Source organism: Physcomitrium patens, chromosome 23, assembly GCF_059467195.1.
Source record: "Physcomitrium patens ecotype Gransden chromosome 23, ASM5946719v1, whole genome shotgun sequence".
Lineage (NCBI taxonomy): Eukaryota > Viridiplantae > Streptophyta > Bryopsida > Funariales > Funariaceae > Physcomitrium > Physcomitrium patens.
The window spans coordinates 9,691,182-9,710,754 of NC_143432.1; positions in this window are offsets into that span (position 1 = coordinate 9,691,182).

The following is a 19,573-nucleotide window of genomic DNA, read 5'->3' on the forward strand; positions in this document are numbered from 1 at the left end:
AATTATACATATTTCATGAGAGAGACAGCACTTTACAACCAATCTTATACCAAAGTTGTAAATAGTTTTAGATCAAAGTCTGATTCATGTCAATTCAGATAGTATTTCATTAGTTGGAAGAAATCTCCTGTGTACTTATTTTAATCCATTTTTTTAATGATAAAACCTAATATTTACAACCATTACTCAGTATATATTAATGGTTGTAAATACTAATATATACTGAGTATTATATATCAGGTTTTACATTGGGTAATGGTTGTAAACCTATTTTGACATAATAATGCTGTTGTCCTGCATATATTTTAGTTTAAAAATATTCTAAATGTTTGAATGTGGAAGAAATTTTCTATTGCATACACTTATCTTATAAAAAAAATTATAAGGTGCTTAAAAACACCTTATAAAATAACCTCAACCTTCTCAAATATCCTAAATCCAAGAAACCCTATACCCTATATTCTATATCCTAACAATCCTACAATCTTAACTCTTTTAAACTCCAAAATAATATCAACCCTTAGATTTTAAAACCTAAAATCTTATTAAATTCTAAATTCCTAAAGAAATCTTAAGAAATCCTAAGCATTCTTTAAATTCTAATTAATAAACTATGATAAAGAACAATTTTTATTTGGGCCATTGAATTAAATTTATTTTTTGCAAAATATTGTCTCTTTAAATTAGGTATGGTTTTACTAAAATTAAAATAAGATCTAATAACTACATTCCATGCCAACTATTTGGAGGAAGGCAAAGATGATAAATACAGGCACTGCGAGCGAGAGAGAGAGAGAGAGAGAGTTGTGTAAAACGACTTGCAGGCGTGAAAGTTTTCATTCAAGTGAGGTGTCTTGTGACAAAGTCACTGAATGTTTCATGAGACTGGATCCTGAGCATTAACTCAAAGTGAAGCATTGATTCAACCACGCTTTTATTCAATTAATAGTTACATAAACTTTACGTCACATATTATTCTGCTTCTACTGCATAAACAGATTACGTTGTTATAAAATGACTTGTCTCTCTATTCGAATAGAGGAGAAGTGTCTTATTGCAAGGGTGCGATCAGTTACTGATCTCCCATTTTGTTCGTAGACTGGAAGTGTGTGAAGAGCTCAATCTAACTTGGCCTGACTATCCATCCTCTTAATCTTTTTAAGTACCTTCTGCGCATCGAACTCGGGTTCATAACCCGTCACAGTGATATAGTTATTCCGAGTTGAATGCTTTTCCACGCTGTGAACACCTACAAGAAAAAAAAATGTGACTCACTATCAGACCATACGAAGAAGTTCAAAAAGAATGCTTTGACTCGTCGTGAAAATGGTGGATAGTTCAATTGCAGTTTGGTTGAAAACTCTCTTGGCTATTAAGACGATGCTATTTCTGTGCGTACGAATGGTGAAATTCGATCTCTTACTGAATGCGCGATGAAGTTTCCGATAGAGCTCCTGGAGTTTGTTGTCGCTGCTGTAGATGTTAGGGGCGTAGTAGTGCTTGACAATCTGCATCTCACGACCAAACGGGTCAGGAAAAATAGGAGCAATTGTCATGGCTGGTCAGATCTACCATAAACATCAGATATAAAAGACCAGGTGCAAGGACAACAGCGGTGAGATTGTGATTTACAGCAGTAGCAGGCAGTTCCTCATCCCTCCCCAGAAACTCCGAATTCGAGTCGTCGTCATTCCCCTGATAAACAATTTGAATGAATCAGAATCCAGATCTATCAAGACTATTGAGAACTGAGTCAGAGTATGGATTCACGGAATCCTTTGGTTACGTAGAAATAGACGTCGAAAATGCGGATTCATAGTAATATCATACAAGGAATTACGGTATAATTTACCACTAGATCATATTACATCACATGCATTATAAAACGAAGAAAAGCAGTGGTACAATTCGGGAGACTGATGGGGCGAGTGCTCACGTAGGACGTCATTTGTGCAGTGCTCACAGTGATGTAATTACACCTGTGGTGCTTTTAGAATTTGAAAGAGTTGAAGATGTTTTTGGTTTAAATCTGAAAATAAGCCACGAATATCAGAGCTCACGTTTTGGTGACTAAATCACCAGAACCGAGGACTTAAGCGATTCTCAGTGCAAGATAAAATGGAACGGTAGAAGTCGAGCTAGCGACAACATATCGATGCAAACACAAGTTGAGTTCAATGCATCTCCAGGCACAACTATGATAGAGATCGATGTCCATACCCAGGAGTTCGCTGGTGTGAGATGAAACCGGTTCTCCAAACAAATTGCATGAGATAATCGCTTCAGCAGGCCATTATATAGCTAGCAGCAACACAAGTCAGTATGCGTGGTCGGGGTCAACAAGTTCAGCCATTTGAATTCAGAGTCTGAAAGTTCTGGATCAATTGGTACACAATCTGATTCAGTCTCATAGTTGGGCAGTTACGCAGTTGGTCATATGCACGTGTACACTCCAGTGAGATTTAGTGCACCTCCCTGTTAAGCCTCTCGAATGCTGCAGCATTCTAATGACATATTCATTTTTTTCCGAAGTTTTCTGTAGATTGGTAAACACTGTGGCTGTATGGTATACGTTAAAATCAGTTGTAGAGAGAAGAAAGCGCCATTCGTTAACTATCAACAAAACCATGACATCCAGGAACAGCTGCCTAGCTCTCGTAAACTTCAACAAAAATAAATAAATAAATAAATAAATAAATAAAATTTCTGATATAACTCTGGTCTTCTACGGTGAGGGAGCGCAAAATTTCCAGCAATCCCAGTCAATCGAACTCTGTTGCTCCAGACAAACCATACCACCTTCCAATGGATCGGTAAGAAGGGGAAGCCACTAAGTCTTGATGAACTGCCGGTGTAGCATATGCGGGGTTCACTTTTTACGTCGGTACCGAGACGCGAGGCTTTCTGCGGTCAGGATTTGCGCCAGCTCTCATTCTACAGCGTAGTTTGACCACGCGTAACATGCATTAATTTCTGGCAATAACACAGGTTATTTGAAGTTGGAATTTTGACGGAGGGCTAAGTTTTTTCTCGCAATATGGTAGTCTCTATCTCTGTCGAATTTTTTTAATACATATAAACACTAAGTTAACTAAAGGAGTATATATATTTATATCTATACTGTTGTTGTCCTAAACGGATTACGAAGGAATGATTGAGGGTTCTGAATTTAGCACTTCAATGGGGCTCCCGATCGTCGCAGGCCTCTAGTGTGCCACTCCAGGAGACCAAATTTGCGCGGTCCAGTATCCTCCTGTGACATAAGCGGCGGTGAGAATTTAGCGGAATACCAGAATTCTGTGAGAAGTCCACCAGATAATCGTCAAACCCAATTAAAATGCCTTGAATTCAAATCACATCTCGAAATCATAAAAAGACGGCTCTACGACTGAGGAATGCACGCGAATTCCTCTGACTGTCAAAGGGATTTTTCCAAGTCCAACAGATGGGTTTCTTTTCACGACACGGATAAACCAGTCGCCCCAACATCGTGCGACCGAACTCTATCCAGAGCATATTCTCTCGGTCTGGGATGAACTAAGTTTGTCACACCTGTGCGGAGCAAGCAAAATCACTAATCTGGATAGTCCCTGCGAACAAAAGGATATGGTCAAATCGACTTGTGGGTAGTAGAGCTATTCCCTAGACATCCCTATTATTACCTAGACCGACACTATCTATCTCCAGAAGTGCTGAAGCAACGTTGCCGGATTGCCTTGACCCAGGTGGAGACGATTTTCAGGTTCAGCGATCGCAGCTAGGAGAGTTCGCTGACTGCGTGCAAGTTTCGCATCAGAGCCTCGCCTCGGCCTTCCAGTGCAGTCTGCAACTGGGTCAGCTCATCAACCTGGTCCCGACCATTGCGAAGTTCCAGCGTCGGGGATCACAGCCTGCATGCATGTTTTTGTTGTCTGTTTCTATTGCTTGTTTGCTTGCTAGCTAGCTACACCAATATCAGTAATTAGTGTGTATCACGCTATTTGCAAAGTGCCTTTAGGCAAATGAGTCTTCAGTTTATAGCGTGTATCACAGTAATTGAGAAGACACACTATAATAAGATATTTTAAATACTGTGTAGACCTTGCAATGTCAACAAAATTGTACTTCTCCCAATCGGATGATTTGGAGCAAGCAAAACTTGACAAGAACAATGCATACAAACAAAAATTGTTCCAACAACAGCCATAGCAACAACTTGCCCCTCCTCATGTCTTTACCTGCCGCCACTAGTAGCCCGCCCTACTCTGCTTTAACCTCCACTATACCAAACCAATGTTGCCCAAGTTCATACAAGTTCATAGTACTCTGCAACTTCCTGTCATCCATGTCCAATGAATTCTCAACCATAACTTCGCCCTTATCACCAAACAAGGTAACATTGTTTGTTTCTTTATAGAAGAGCTTGCAAGGTATTCCTAAGTTGTGCACATTTGAGTGAACGATGTCAACACAATAGATCAACAGAAGAAGTATATAATAGCCAACTTAGTAGAGTAGTTGAATGTTATATTTTGTTATCTTTTACAATTTTGTGTGTTGTTATTCAATGAAAAAGTCAAATACATTTTAACTCCAAATTTCTCTGTCCTCATTTGTTGTTCCTATTTGCTTGTACAACTTCTATTATGTTGGATTGCACCAACAATGTACTAGACTTGATACCAACATTATATTTTTTAAAACTTAGAGTTATTTTGTATAAGTATTTTGCATTATATATATATATATATATATATTAGTAAAAATACTAAAATGCAATCTAATCTACCACCAATTAAGTTGAACAAATGTGATGTAGTATGGAGCATGACACTTGTTACAACTACATGAAAATTACATATAGTGACAACTTTTCTATGATGGTTTTATTGATTGATAAACAAACAAGGTCAAGAAGTAGCTTTTCTTATAAGGATTTCATAGAATAGAGTCTTTCAAAAGTTTTTTTTTTTTTTTTTTTTTTTTTTTTTTTTCATTTCAATTAACAATCAAATTATTTAATCAATTTATTGGTGTGCACATAAAATATCACAATTCTACCATGAAAGTGAATTTTGTATAGGGCCATAATCGACTACAATTTTAACTAGAATTGTTTCACATTCCATTAGATAGTTATGTCTAATGACATGCAAAATTGAATCATGGCCTTGTATACATATGTGATGCTATTTTCATCTCTTGCTATATTGACACTCTAGACCACCTCTATTGCAAACTTAAGAAAGAATGTATTGCATAGGTATTTGAAGGCTTTCAACGCATCCATCCAATAGCAATTGTTTATGGTTTTAAACTTTTATTCTTCTTAAAAGTTCAACCAAGCATCTTTTCTCTTAGACTTCATATGAGAGTAAATTTTCCCCTCACTCCAAATTATAAGATGGCCTCAATTAAGAGTTTCTTTTAATTGGTGATGTGAAGTAGAAATAGCAATAAACAAGAATAAAAGATGAACAATACAAAACTAGTGAAATAAGTGCAATCAAGCAATTGTACACTACAAAACTAGTCCCAATCTGTTCACTAGATTTTCATCTAGAAAAAAGTAAAAGCAAAAGTAAAAAATATATATTTTTAGATAGACAATATTTTTATCTTTCCAACGACATGAAATTCATATAATTCTAAGTTACTGTGAATAAGTTATGATAGATTAAAGGTAGAATATACATAATAAAAAAGTTAAGTGAATAATTTTTACCTCAAGAGTAACTTGCTTAAGAAATCAGGAGCTCGAGCCTCACGAAGGCTCACAAGTAGAGTATATTAGTCGTCTTAAGAGGCCTTGAGGCCTTAGTCTTATCTTCCTACCTATACCCAAGGTGCTACAACCCATATGGGAATTGTGCACCTCTCTTTATACAAGGACTACACTAGCTGCTGCTCTACCTATTTTCTACTAGTAAAACTACTTTTTTTGCAATTTTGACTTCACCATGGTGTTCAAAAATACCCAATTAGCCTAGAAATCTTGTAAAGTCTTCAAATCTTGTTTCATTTCTTAATAGTGGCTCTCAAGGCGGTAAAACTCAATTTTACCAAGGTCTTGAAATTTTCTCTAAAAATTCATAAAAAATCTTAAATAAATTATAAATAAATTATAAAAAATCCTATAATATTTCTATAATACTAATATCTATACAAAGATATATTTTTCTATCTTGATGATTTTTTATAGTAATAAAATCAATTTAAATCCACTAAAAATCTTATTTTCTATATACATAACTTAAAAGATATGAAGTTCTTTTTCATGCTTCTTTTAACTATTAACTAATCATTGATAGGATTTTTGTAAGTAATACATGTAGATATGAGGCTAATATAGACATTAATCTCAATTACTAATCATTAATACTCAATAATGAGTGAAAATACTACATCAACTAAGATAATTGCTTCCAAGACTTACTAAGATTCTATTTTTGTAAATTTTCTTCTAATAAGACTTTTATACTTATAAATACTTCTAAATTATAATAAATATGTAAATAGTGAAAAAGACTCTCTAACTTTAGTATTTATTTCATTAAATGACTCAATACTATATTTTTAACCAATCCACCAATTAAGATCCATTGGTCGGACTCACACTTCATAATGTTGTTGCAAGGTTGGATCTTGTTAATTATGGGCTACAAGCTTGCAAATTCTAACTCCTAATATCACAATAATCTCTTAAACTTCTAGAATATAATTGTATCCATTGTAGTTGTCTATGTAGATTATCTAGGCTCTCAACATATTAATGGCAAAGAAATTATAATGCTAAGTATATAGTTCTTGAAGCCATTGTAGCCACACTTTTTTTCATAAAGATCTTTTTAGCTAATCAATAAGATACAATAAGAATATTTTTTATTATGCCTTAGATTGCAAAGTAATAGTTCTTATTTTAAAAGATCATAAAGATTGCACATATGATTGAATACAAACTACTAATCATACATACAAATATATTCATATCTATTTTTTTAGATACAAGGTCCACATACTTAATATCATTATTACTTCAAAAGCAAAGGATCATATTAAATTATAAAATGTAATTAGTTAATATTGTCAATTAAGTTTTTATTTAATATCCTTTGATAGAAACTTATCTATAAAACATAATAAAATATTAATTACAACAAGCATCTTAAAATATATTTTATAAAATATTGAATAATGTACATCTAAAGAATTTTAAATGATATACAATCTTCTATTTGATATATACTATTGTTAAGAAAAAAAATCCAAAAGAAGATATATAAACAAATAAGATAAGTATCAAAGAAAGACAACAAAATGATAGTAAGAAAGTATATATATAGTAAAAAAAAATTTGGAATAGCTATTACCAAAGACTAAAAGTCTAAAGACTCTTAAAACTAAATTAAAAGCAAAAAATATATTGATAATAGTAAAGAAGGCTTCATTCATGCTTCTATATATACTATCTAATTAAGAGATATACAGTAATGTTTTATAGGACCTCCGACATGTATTGACTTTGCTAAACACATGTTTTAACTTACAAGGCGAGTTTTTTATATATGTACTACAAAATTAGCTTCTTCCAAAAGCTATCAATACGTGTGATATATGGCTAATTTATTGAATAAATTTTTAATCTAGAAATTAACTAAAAATGAGTATAAAATTAAAGCAAAATCTATGAAGCTTCTAAAAAGCTTTTTTAGAAGATATTATAAAATTAATCTATTTTTATTTATTTCTATTTAATCATATAGATAATTATTAGAATAAATATATATTTGTAGCATTGTCCTCCCTTCTAAAGAGAAATTCTATAAAGAGTAGTCATCATATATTGAAAAAATTTAAGATGCAATAAATTATATTTGCCACATATTTTGGTCTTTGTTTTCTTTGAAAATAGTTGATAGGTCTTTTCAACCATCAATAGTATTCTATATTAAGGTAGAAAGATCACCTTATTATTTGATTGTTGTTGAGGCCTTCATAACTATCTTCAAATATAATATTTGAAACACCATCAAAAGTTGTTTTTATCTTTAATAAAATCACCAAATATTAGGAGTCTCTTTCAATGTTGTGATATCAAATACATTGTATCTTGCCATCTATTTAAGGAAAGGCATGTTGTTCTTGAAAATCTTCATTTTGATTATGTAATCTTGAAGGTTGTCACAATTACAATATTTCATCTAATAAGTTAGTACATAATAGCTCTTGAGTTAAATTTGCTAGTTATTAGTTCTCTATGTCCTTAATGCCACAAATATACAAAAGCTACAAACAAAGGTAGAAAATAGAATGCTATCTTCTTTGTATCTTATTTCCTTTATAACAAAGATTTTTTATTCTTTATCTTGGTTTTGATGGATGCTATTGATGAAAAAGATCAATCCTCTTTGCCGCATTAATAAGATTTTTTGCTAGCTCCCATGTCCATTTAATATATCATATCTATACCATTGAATAAGATAATCTTAACTATTTTGGTGTTGCCTTGAATCCAAGACTTCTTCTATTTTGAATTCTTAATTATTATCCATTTTTATAAAAAGAGGTGGCATTTGCCTTCTTTTTAAGATATTCATTGTCTTATATGGCTTAAGAAGAGATATATGGAATATGGGATAGATCTTCATAGGCTTTGATAGATGTAATCAATAAGTAACAAGATTGATTTTTCACAAATATAAAAAGGTCAAATCCTACAATAGTCTACTTCATTATAATAACAATTAATTTTAATATTTTGATGAAGTAATTATACCTTATTATCCTTATTAAATTTTGATTATTCCTTATGATAGGCATGTGTATTGATCTTATATTACTCTTGAGCTTCTATTATCTATGCCTTCATTATTATATATAGCTTTAACAAACAATTTGTTAAATCTTTTGCCACAAGATTATCAACGCTTAAAAAGTCAAAAGTATCAAATTTTAGATAATAACCATAATTAGCAAAAAAAGATATTTGTTGAATAGAAAAATATATCAAATTATTTTATATAAATTTATTAATGGCAAAAAAATTATCCAATTATTTTAATAATAATTGATGGTACACTTCAAATACTACTCTAAAATTTGATTTACTTATTGTCATAATACATATATTCTTGCTTGAGAATGCACCAAGTACTTAGCTATAGAAGGTAAGTAGAAATGCAGCAACAATTCTATCAAGTCTAATAGAATCTGAAAAAAACTTTAAATATACCTCAATAATCCTAATCAAACTTTGACCAATTTAATATAAATTTAAAAGAATTTATAAATGAAACACAAAGAAGATTAAAATTAATCTTACAAAAGAATAATAAGAAATCTTAAAGAAATATTAAAATAAAAATTTAAAGAAATAACAATAATCTTAAAGAAATATTAGAAATAGAATTTTTTAAAAAAACAATAAAGAATCTTTTTAAATTACTAAAATTATAAATATTAAATAAATCCTAACCAAATATTAATTTAATTGTAACTGAAATCCTAATGAATCTTAATCAAATCCTAGGTCAAATTCTAATTGAACTCTAAATCTTAAATAAATTCTTAACAAATCCTATAGCAGATTGAAACCTCAACAACTAATGATCAAATTATTAATATAAATTAAAAAATTATATGTTTTTTACTATCTTAGTTAGAAACAAGTACAAGAAAAATAAAATTGATTGTAATTACCAATTGAGAGAAATGCAAGATAATCCAATCAGGTGATGAGTGGCCTCCTACTTCAACTTAATTACTGAATTCTAAATGCGAATATCTCCTTATTAAACCATTGAATTGCTCTTAAATTTCACACAAATGTTGGAAATCAAGTCTAATATCCATACAAAAAAAAATTCACTTCAATCCAATTAAAAGATTACTAAAGATCTTAGAAATACTCACTGACCTTCAAATTCTAATTTCTAAGACCTCAATCCACAAAAATCCTCATATACTTCAATCTAACCATTCGATTGATCCCAAAATTTGCATATACATTCACAATTAGCACACTAACATATTATCCAAATTCTACTTACATATACACCACACAACTCAAGAAATCCTTAAATTTGTAAAAATATTTTTATTTCTCAAACCTTCATCCTATTAAGAATATTATTAATTTTAAAAATCCTTCAAAATCTCAATATTGATTTAAATGAAATGAAACTAATGCCTAAAAATCTCTCTTCTAGTTCGCTCTAAAATTCCATTCTCCACGCTACAAAAGAGCCCTAGAGTTGCTATATAGATGAGGTTTTGTGCGTCGAGATCTGATTTTGATCTTAGTTAACAATTGGTTCTTTTTGGATATCAATTTTTGATAATTTGAGGCAAGTTTTGCTTTAATCTATTTTTAATTCTTTCTTAAATATGTCTATATTAATTTTTTATCTCATTTATTTTAATTTGGTTTATTTATATCTCTATAAAATAAATAGTAATCTATTCTACACAAGACAAAATTAAGACTAAATCTTTTACTACCTTTCTATCATTAATTTTTACTTTTTATTAAATCTTTTTATTAGGCCCTTTTATAATAACATCTATAATTTTATTTTTTACTATATAGTCATATTACTACATGACATCATTCTATTTATCCATCAATTTGAAGATGAAAAGTCAAAGATAGTTTTATATCTACCTTCAATATCTTAAAAAGATTTCTTCTAAATCTTCATGTAAATTATGTCCCTCTATTTGATATAATATCCTTTGATAATCCATCATAGTAATAAATGTTATCAAGACAAAGTTTAGATTTTTTTTTTCTTGAGATAGATTTTGTACATAGTACAAAATCTATAATTTTGGTAACATAATCTATAATCATGAATATAGAGTCATATAAACTTGAACTTGGAAGTTCCATAATAAAATCTATAGAAATAAAAGACCATAGTTGTTTTGGAATAGGCAATAGTTAAAAAAGTCTATAGGATTAATAACAAGGAATTTTTGATCTTAAACAAATGTCACATGATTATACAAAGTCTTTCACAAACTTTCACATTTGCTGCCACCAAAAATCCTTAGATATAAGTTCCAAAGTCTTGTTGTATCTAAAATGTTCTATTACTAGAAAGTCCTAATATCCTTGAAGAACACGTAAACTTGCTTGTCTTTTTGGAATTTATAACCAACCTTTGAGATAGAGTAGGTTATTCTTAAACTCGAACTTAGATGTATTATAAAACTTAAAAGAAGTATTCTTGATATTATAAATAAGAAGATCAAAATACATACTTAATTGATTTTTTTTTAAAAAAAGTTGAATCAATAGTCAATATTGATTTTATTGGTCAAAAATGAAATTATTAAAGCTTCAAGATGATTACTTTTTGTTGATTAATATATATATATATATATATATATATATATATATATATATAGGTATAAGATAAAAATATCTAAAAAATATATTTGACAAACCTTATTATTTTTTGGATCAATAAGTGATCTTGAAATCAAATTTTGATATAGACATGTTTCAACAAGCTTCGCAATGATTCAAAATACATGTTGACATGAAGTATTTGAAGTTCTTGTGATTTGTATATAAAATGACTAAATTGAAAGTATTTTTTAGATGATAATACTATTTCTAAAAAGAATCCATAATTGCAAGAAGTTTTTTATTATAGTTTTTGTAGTTGATTTCTACTGCTAAAAATTTCTTGAAATAAAAATCTACTAGATGGAGTTTGTCATTTACTCTCATTTGTCACAATATCACATCTAACGCAAAGTTTGATAAATTTGTTTTCATAAAAAGTATCTTTAAAAGTCAATATAATATAAGATTGATACAAAAGTAAATTTCCTAATTAAAGCATCAAATAATACTTTTGTTTCTTTATTCCATTTAAGTTTGTCTTTACAAGTCAAATATATAAATAGAGCTTTAATTTGAAAAACGTTCTTGATAAGGATCTAATAGAAATTATCAAAGTCCAAAAAATATTGCACATATCTTATTATTCTTAGAATCTTTCTATCTATGATAGTTTGGACCTTCTTCAAATCTATCATTAGGTCTTTATTAGAAATAATGTACCTTAAGAAGTCAACTTAAGGAATATAGAATATATACTATTCTATCTTAATATGTAATCTTATATTTTTAAGTTTTTATAATACACAAAAAATATGAAGTTTATATTTTTATATTTTTAGAATAGATCTGAATATTTTTTAAATATTAGACAAAAAAATCATCAAGAAATTCACAAAAAATATCATTCATGAGATATTAAAGAACAATTGATGTATTTGTGAGTCTAAAAAGTATAACATTATTTTCAAAATGTCCATACCTAATTTGAAAAGTAGTCTTCTATTCATTTTTTTTTAATACAGATTATATTATATGCTCCTTATAAATCTATTTTTGTATGGATCTTTGTCTGATTGAATTGACTAAGAATTCCTAAAATTAGAGGTAGAAGATACCTATTCTTGATAGTGATCTTATTAAATCTTTGATAATCTATCAATATCTACAAAGATCCATCTTTTTTCTTTATATATAAGATAAGAGCTCTTGTTGAAGATTTTGAATGGCATATGAAATTTTAGGTAAATTCTTGTTAGTATATTCTTTTAGTGTAATCAATTCATTTTACGATAAGCTGTAGATTGGTCTAAATAGTGGTTGAGTTTCTTCCTATAAATCAATTAATCAATCATAGGATTGATGCTCTAAAAGAATATCTATATTTTTCTTTTTAAAAATTTCTAAGAATCTTGATACTAGCTAAGAATATTACTTCATGTCTTTCTACCATCAGAAATGGGCATGGCATATATAACAAAAAATAATCCTTCTTTTGTTGCATACATGAAAGTTCTCGCATCTACTAATAAAAATTTGGATATAATAGATTTTTATATTTTTACTTGACTAATGAAATTTTAGATTAAACTACAAGAAAAAATAAGGTTATGAAAAATCTAATCTATTTGAAGATTATACTTTTTTAATGATAATAATATTATAATAATTGAATTGAAAGAAGATCTTATTATATTAAATTTTACTATACTATTATGATCTTTAATTGCTACATCTAAAGAAAAAATCTCATAGGTAATATATCCAAAAGACAATAAACAACCATCTATATCTTCTACATATACAGGTTTAATTTTCTTAACTAATAATATTTCTTATTTTTTGATAAAGTCTTTGTCTATAAAATAAATTGATGCTCTTGAATCTAATGAGGCAAAGACTTTGTAATTTTTAGGTCCTAAATGAACATCTATTGTAAAACAAGATAAGGAATTTGAAAAAAAAAAATTGGACCTTTATTAGATATTAAATATGATTTCAACTGAATAATTTTTATAATAATTGAAAAACTATTTTTTCAACCCATAAATCTTCTATAGTAATTGTACTCCTTATTTTGTGATTGTATTGTTTCTTTGGACAATATTGAAAAGTGTATTTTGCTTCTCCATAATATAGACATAAATCTTCTTGATAATATTAAATCTTTTTTTATTTAGTGAGATGTTTAAAATATATTATATCAATTTATATTAATTTTGGCCTTAATTAATAAGATTATAAAAACTCAAGAGCTGCTATTATTACTTGACTTATTCTCCTTTAGTTAAATTTTTATTCTTAATACTTTTCAAATAAGCAATTGTTGCATGCAATAGATTGAGCAATAAATTATTTCAAAGAATTTGCTTTCAGCATTGTTAATAAAAAATCTTTGACATTATTCTCCAATACATATCAAATTTTATTGATAAGAACTTTGTTGTTCTAATCCATACTATAAGCAAAGTTTTGGAATTTAGTAGAATATATTTTAGTTAATTATGATCATTGGCATAAAGATAAGAGCTTGATCTTTGGTATTCTTTTTTGATTAATTTTTCTAAATATGGCTATTAACTTTTTTAGGAATGAATTCAAATTATAAAGGAGTCATGAATCCTTTCCTATCAAAGATGTAAATCAAAAAAGAACACTTTTAGATAAAAGTGTGCTTATGAATCTAACTTGAATAAATCCATTAGAGTATTGGAAAGTATGTAACCTTAGATAGAGCTTGACTTATTGTAGAAATCCTCAAAATTTTGATCTTATTCCATCAAACTTCTTGAGCATATTAATTTTGATATTAATAAAAATCTACTACTAATTTGCCATCAAATTATTCTATTAATTTTACTTATTTTGGACCTTAATTAGAAATAGCCCTCAATAATATCTTTTTGTCATTTTTAAATTAGTAGTAGTTAGTAGAAATCATGATTTCTTAGCTTGCAATAAGGGCCATAATTTTTTTTTACATTCATTCTACTATTAACTAGCCTTTATACAATTCATATTCATGCTACTATAAAAGTTGGAAAAAATGTGCAAACTATTTAAGCAAATAAATTTTTCATGTTGTTGGAAGCTTTTTTTGTAATCATCTACTGCATAATCTTGATCTTGATTTATTGCATCAATACTTGCTAAAACTTGATTCCGTTTCTATTATCATTTTTTTACTCCTATTGCTTCTTTTTATCCTTTTTTTTCATCCCTATTATCTTCTTCTATGTACAAATGTTGCTATAATAGGTGATAAAAAGAAGATTGATAATATTAAGATATTAAAAACTTTACAAATATTAATACAGTATTATAAATCCTTCAATTGTCATTATTAGATAAATTAAAAAAAAAAAAGATGAAAAGATAAAAGCTTATTATAATGAAACAATTCCTATGTCTTTCCTGCTAGATTATGATTTAACTATATATACCCATGTCCTTTACATGCATGAATTTAACAATTACCAAACAAAAACTTTTTATTTTTTTTAATACACTATTAAGAGAAAAAAAAAAATCTCTTTGCAAAAACACACGGTCCATGGCAGCAAATAAAATAAAAGAATATAAAAATTCTACAAATGATCTTATATATATATATATATATATATTTAAATAGGCTATCTAAAAGGGCTAAGTACAATGCTTAGCTTAAATCCCACTTATTGATAGATTTAAAATAATTTAGAAAGTAGACTATCTTACTATCCAATTTGTCATCATTCCTCTAAATATTGATGAAATCTTTAAGCCTACTTCAAATGAGATTGATCTTGATGGAAGTAGAACACTGGATGAATTAACTCTTCAAAAAAAAATCAACCTTCAATTCCAAGAAATAAAGTAGAGAAGAATTATCAAATAGGCAGATGGATTTCTACCCTTCAACAAACCTCCTCTTATCAAATTAACAATCACAGCTCTGTTACAAATCCAAATCAAAAGATTTAAAATTTCCTGAAAAGATTACAAAAGAAAGCATCTTTCATCCAAAAGCCTCCCTTTGATTTGCTAAATTCAGTTCCATCTTTCTCACCAAAGTTGCCTCTCTAAATTTACTTAGCAATAGATCTTTCCAAAAAAAAATCTTTACTATTGTTTCAATAATTCTTTAAGTTTTGTGATCTTTGGCTTGTTAAAAATCTAAATTGAATTTTCTCTTGGTACCCAAAAATCTTCCTTTAATATGCTAAAATCAACCTGGTCTCTTTCTTAAAAGTTTACCCTTCAAATTTTTTTGACAACAGATTTCTCCAGACAAAAACTTTCACCACTTCAGTTATTTTTAAGATTTTTTAACTTTAGCTTTTTAAAAATTCAACTTTAATATGCACTTGTGCTAAGAAATTTTACTCCAAATGAAAGTGTGTAGATTGAGATATGCCTCCTAAAAATCATTAACCAAAACTATTAAGCCACCAAGACCTTTTTAATATAATCAAGCACCTTAGATGAATTTAGCTTCCAAATCAAATAAAATTTGTGCTTTTAAAAAGCTTACAATTAAAACTATATTATTCCAAAATTTTAGCTCCAAAAATGATCTAAAAAAGATGTAAGAATTGATCAAACTTCTGAATCTTAAAACCTTAAGGTCAAAACCCTCGAACCTTCAAAAATTCACAATTTTTTTTTCTAAACTCCAAATGGAATAATTTTTTTCTTGATAGAAAGCTTATAATCAAAAAAAATATTTTAATATTCTTAGAAACGTAAAAAAATAATAATAATAAAAAAAAACTTTAAAAAATTCTAGCACATCCAAAACTGCTACTTTTCTACAAGTAAAATTAATTATCTTTCAAATAATTTTAGTGCACTTAAATGAAGTATATTAGGGCAATGCAGCACTGTCAAATTTACCATGCATGTTGGAGAAACTTAGGAGATGCAATGAATATACTTGCTAATATTTGATCATAAGTACTATTAGTTGTTGTTAATACAAGAAGTGATTGTTTACCTCCAATAAATGGGTGGTGACAAAAAAAAAATACATATCTTAATTAGAAAAGTGTTTCCTTAATAGGTACATAAATAACTTTTTCTTACAGAATCAAACTTAATCAATAAAATTTAAAATAAACTTTGTCATAATTTTTTGAAAGTTTTGTATTCTTCCATCTATATGAGCTCATCTTTTGATTAGTAGTACCACAAGACATTATTATTACAAATTTAACTTCTTTATTTGATATACGAGCTCATCTCTTGATTAGTAGTACTACAAGATATTATTATTACAAATTTAATTTCTTTATTTGAACCTTTTATATTATTAATATCAAATCTAATGATTATAGGCTTTATGACACAATATATTGGTGACATAAATCAACTGCAAGTAACATCTTACAATTATACTAAATATTAATATAATTCTATCTTTCATAGTCATGTACTTGCATTGAGGTCTTATAATAAATTTACATAAAGATCATAATTCACACATCAAATTGTAATAAAACTATTATAAAAGCTAAAATAACACTATTCTAATTGATAATTTATTAAACTTCTTAAGCAATATTTTTAATTAAGTAATTTAATTAGCTACATGTATTATCTAAATCCTTGTAAAAGTTCTTGTTATTCTCTTGAATTTGTTCTAATTAATATAAAAAATAATTAAATTCATTTAAGCAACTATCATTTTTTTTTTAAATTTTCATCTTTTTTTTTTTTTTTTGCATCAAAATTTATCCATGAGCAAAATTATTTTTACTAAACCTTTAGTATGGTTATCTTCGAAATTCTCATGCTTCTTAAGGTTGCAAAATTCCAAAAGAATTGTCTTGTTAAAAAAGTTGTCCATTTTAATACTTAAGAATAATTTTGGTAATTATACAATGATTCTTTGATGCTCATGATCCTAGTTGTAGATCAAGACAAAGATTAAGGTGATTTTAGAACTAATGTGTGGCTGAAATGCTATTGTATTATGTTGCTGTGTGATAACACAACTATATAGTGAAAAAAAAATATGGATATTATTATAAAAGAGCCTAGTAAAAAGATGTAGTAAAAAAATAAAGATAAAAGATAGAAACATAGTAAAAAATTTAATCTTAATATTGCCTTTTTATGAAAGGAACTTCTATTTACTTTGTAGAAGCATAAATGAGCCAAATCAAAATAAATTAGATAGTGTATTGGTGTGCTAATTATAAATGTGTATACAAATTTTGAGATCAATCAAACAATTAAATCAAAGTGTGTGAAAGTTTTTATGGATGAAGATCTCAGAAATTGGAGTTTGAAGATCAATGAATGTTTCTAAGATCTACAACAATCTATTAATTGGATTGAAGTAAAAAAAAATAAATGTGGATATTAAACTCAATTTGTCAATATTTACGTAAAATTTGAGAGTAATTCAATAGTTCAAGAAGGAAGTATTAGTACTAGAAGTTTAGCATTCAAGTTGGAGTAGGAAGCTACCCAACACCTGATTGGATTATCTTATATTTCTCTCAATTGGTAAGAGCAAATAATTTCATCTTTCTTGTGCTTGTTTTTAACTAAGACATTAAGAAGTGTGCAAATTTTGAGTTAATATCAATAGTTTGATCATTAGTTGTTGAGGTTCCAATTTGCTATAGGATTTGGTTTAAGATTTTTCTATTGTTTGGTTAGGGCTTAGAATTTGGTCTAGGATTTGGTTAGGATTAGGATTTACTTGGAATTTGATTTAGAACTTGAGTAAATATTGATTAAGGTTTATCTAGGATTTGTTTAGGATTTAAGATTTTACTAGGTTTTATTAGAGCTTGAGAAAAGATTTTATTAAGGTTCAATTAAGGTTTCAATTAAGATTATATTAGTATTTTTATTTTTAATATTTCTTTATCATTCTTTATTTTTTAAAGTATTTCTATATATAATATTTATTTAAGATTATTTTTATTTATTTAAAGATTTATTTTTATATTTTTTTTAGATTAGTTTGAGACCTCTTTGTGTTTTTTTTTATAACTTATTTTAAATTCATTTTGGATTGGTCAAATTTTGATTAAGATTATTAAGTTTTATATAAGATTATTTAAAATTCTATTAGACTTATTAGGATTGTTGTTGCATTTCTACTTACCTTTCATAGCTAGGTGCTTAGTGCGTTCTCAAGCAAGAATACACATAATACAATATAAGTGGTGAACTTAACATAAAAGCTTGAAGTGGGAGCTATTGGAATTATTTATTATTTATTTTTATTTATTTAATGGATAACAAGAGCAAGAATTTTGAAGGAGCTATGGGAGGAGTTTTGAGTAGAATTGTTAGTAGAGTTTCTACTAAAGGACAAGATATGTATATGGATCCAAATATTTTAAATATGTTTCAAGCTTTTACATTATTTATGCAACAATCATTGTTTCCTATCATCTTTCCAATCAAGGAAGCCACCCTTTAATTCATCTTGCATGTATGTTTTAAAATTCTTTAAAAGTAAAAGATACAAAAGAATAAAAAGACTTGTTGAAGAAATAGGAGGTATATACGAGTTGCAATCTAAGTATTGTAGTCTAAATTATGTACCTATTGATGAATAAAAGGCATTATGTGGTGCATGAACCAAAGGAAATCATAACGGGCTTCTAAAGAGACAAACAAAGATAATAGACATAAAAGAGTGAAAAGCCTTAGAGCCAAAAGTAAGGGGCCAATCTAAAATAGTATCATTAAGTATCTATGGCACCATTGTGAAGAGCTACTATTTTTTAGAAGTCTTTATTTAAATATTCTAAATTGATTTCAATCTTAATTTAGTATTGAGAGATAGACTAGTATTATTATATTGGCAAAAATTTTATGTATCATTAAAACATTTAAATGTGTTGTCATTGTAGAACTAGCAAAAAATAATAGTATCTTCTTTAATCTATTCCAAAGGTTGGAAATATACACTTTTCTATTTTAATGTTGTGAAGATATTGCAATATCTGCCCAATACTTCATCATTATAAGGCGATCTTAGTTTGGAAAATAAAATATTTAGCATTGTAAGCTCCTTCATAGAATTCAAGATTGGTGAACCCATATTGTTATGATGCTATAATCGTAAGAAGAAAGAACACCAAGTTGGAAAAGAAAAAAAATATGCTAATATAAATTTCTTCTTTTTTAATCAAATTCTTCTATTTTAAAATAGAAAGAGCAAAAGAAAGGAGTCACAAAGCTAGACCTCATTTTTCTTTGGCTCAACTAAAGAAATCATCAAGCGAATAAACA